This window comes from Sinohyriopsis cumingii, chromosome 3 (genome assembly GCF_028554795.1).
Source record: "Sinohyriopsis cumingii isolate HCF-2022 chromosome 3, ASM2855479v2, whole genome shotgun sequence".
In the NCBI taxonomy this organism is placed as follows: domain Eukaryota; kingdom Metazoa; phylum Mollusca; class Bivalvia; order Unionida; family Unionidae; genus Sinohyriopsis; species Sinohyriopsis cumingii.
The window spans coordinates 51,102,582-51,105,738 of record NC_142963.1 but is presented as its reverse complement, the minus strand read 5'-3'; positions in this window follow the sequence as shown (position 1 = coordinate 51,105,738).

Sequence of the window (3,157 nt, the reverse complement as noted above, 5' to 3'; positions counted from 1 at the left end):
GAGAAGGTAAACTCCGATTTCAAACCTTCGCTGCCTTGCGACTATACCCTCTCGTGGGAAAGGCTAAAGGAGTAAACCCCAACAGAAAATCCGGAGACGGAGTCCCTAAGGCGACTTGGCATTGATTTCAGTGTCATCTCGGCAACTCCTGCGACGCATCTGGTGCCATGACGTATCGGCTTGTCCTTTTTCCCTTGGATCCATCAGCTGCGTGGAGAGGGGGGATCAGCTGCATGGGCAACAGTTCATTCTCCATATCACCCTGCCCAGGCTTGCGCCCTGGAGAGGACACTCCAGCTTCGCTCCATAGCGTCGACACAACACGGGAATCAGCAGTTTACCGGTTATAATTCACTGCTCGATTGGCGTAGAGCCAGACGCCAGGGGTTGCTTCTGACGGTGGGAGAGACCAACATGTTTCACTGGACAGCTACCGCCCGCCTCAAACTGGGTAGCCCCCAGCCAATAAGGTGCCGTCCCGCCACAGTTCGCCTGCCTTGCTGGGTGCGTAAGGCTTAGGGTACGCGAGTACCTGACAAGCGGACTGCAACTACTGCACCAAGAAATAACAAAATAAAAATAAAAAAGAAGACTTCAATACTCAGGCTAGGTACCTAGAATGTCCGGACCATGCTGACTGTGCTTTCAGATGATCTCCAGACAATCAGTGATGTTCGTAAGACTTCAGTCATCAACGACGAACTTGCAAGGCTCCAGGTCGACATCGCCTCACTACAGGAGACACGACTACCAGATTCTGGGTCCCTCAGAGAAAAGAACTACACATTCTTCTGGCAAGGAAAGAGTGCAGATGAAGCCAGAGAGTTTGGTGTTGGAGTCTCTGTCAGGAACACTCTGCTGGGGATGATAGAACCCTGCCAACAAGGAAATGGAAGACTGCTATCCCTCCGCCTCTACACCTCAAACGGGCCTGTCAACCTGATCAGCGTTTACGCTCCCACACTAAGATCCTCGACAGATACCAAGGATGAGTTTTATGAGGAGTTAAACTCGCTCATCAACTAAATTCCCAAGGAAGAGAACTTGATTTTAATCGGCGACTTCAATACTAGGGTGGGTGCCGATCATGACTCTTGGCCCTCCTGTCTTGGCAAGTTTGGCGTTGGGAAGATGAATGAGAATGGGCAGCGCCTTCTAGAGATGTGCTCGTACCACGAACTCAGCATCACCAATTCATTCTTTCAGACAAAGCCACAGCACAAAGTGTCTTGGAGGCATCCCCGGTCTAAACACTGGCACCAGCTGGACTTGATCATTACAAGACGGTCAGCCATGAAGGGTGTGCTTCTTACCCGTACCTTCCACAGTGCTGACTGCGACACCGACCACTCGCTGGTGTGCTGCAAAATGAAGCTTCAGCCAAAGAAGATCCACCGCTCTAGGCAAGAGGGTCAATCACGCATTGATGTGAGCAAGACATCATATCCAGACAAGGTTGAGGAATTCACCTATGCTCTTTCCAAGACGTTTGACTCAGAACCCCCCAACGGCAGTGCCAAAGAAAGATGGGATCACATCAGAGAGACTGTATACAGCACAGTCACACAGATCTTTGGTAAGAAGCAATCAAAGAACAATGACTGGTTTGAGGCTAACTCTGCATCACTCATGCCAGCCATAGAAGAGAGTCGCAGTGCTCACCTGCAATACAAGCAATCCCCCTGTCAGAAGACACTACAGGCATACAGGTCTACCAGAAGCAAAGTGCAGAGATTAGCACGGCAGTGTGCCAGTGAATACTGGCTTCAGCTCTGTCAGAGTATCCAGTCAGCAGCAGATATTGGAAACATCAGAGGCATGTACGATGGCATAAAGAAAGCAATGGGTCCCACGAAGAAAGTGACAGCACCACTGAAGTCTGCCACAGGCGATACCATCCACAACAAGGGCAAGCAGATGGAGCGTTGGGTGGAATACTAATCCGAACTGTACTCCAAAGAGACCCACGTGACCAATGATGCCCTCAACGCCACTGAAAACCTCCCTCTCATGGGCGAACTGGATGAGAAACCTACTGTAGACGAACTAAAGAAGGCCTTAGAGAAACTGTCCCTATTTAAAGCCCCAGGAAAGGATGGTATCACAGCAGAACTCATCAAGTGTGAATGTAGCGTGCTGCTCACACACCTGCACGACCTCCTCTGCCAGTGCTGGGACGAGGGTGCAGTGCCTCAGGACATGAGAGATGCTAATATCATAACCCTGTGCAAGAACAAGGGCGACAGAAGCGACTGCAACAACTACAGGGGCATGTCACTTCTCAGCATCGTGGGTAAAGTTTTCGCACGCGTCATCCTGAAGAGACTGCAGACGCTTGCTGACAGAGTTTACCCAGAGTCACAGTGCGGGTTCCGCGCAGAGAGGTCCACAATCGACATGATCTTCTCTGTCAGGCAACTGCAGGAAAATGCAGAGAACAACGCAGACCCCTCTTCTTGGCCTTTATAGACCTCACCAAGGCATTCGATCTGGTCAGCAGAGACGGACTCTTCACAATCCTGGCGAAAATTGGTTGCCCTCCAAAGCTGCTAAGCATGATCCAGTCCTTCCACGATGACATGAAAGGCACAGTGCAGTACGATGGCTCAACATCCGACCCCTTTGACATTCGCAGTGGAGTTAAACAGGGCTGTGTCCTTGCCCCCACGTTCTTCGGCAACTTCTTCGCAGTCCTGCTAAAGCACGCCTTTGGGACGTCCACAGAAGGGATTTACCTGCACACACGATCAGACGGCAGACTGTTCAACCTGGCACGACTGAAGGCAAAGAGCAAAGTGCGTGAAGTAACCATCAGGGACATGCTCTTCGCAGACGATGCTGCTCTAGCCACCCACACAGAAGCTGAGCTTCAGCGCCTGATGGCCCGCTTTGCTAAAGCATGCGATGAGTTTGGGTTAACCATAAGCCTAAAGAAAACAAACGTGATGGTTCAGGACGCGGACGCCCCAAGCATCATCATCAACAACTACGTACTTGAGGTGGTGAGTCAGTTCATGTACCTCGGCTCTACCATCACCAGCAACCTCTCGCTCGATGCTGCGCTCAACAAGCGGATCGGAAAGGCATCAACAACTCTCTCCAGGTTGTCGCAGAGAGTGTGGAACAACAGCATGCTGACCATGAACACTAAGATCAC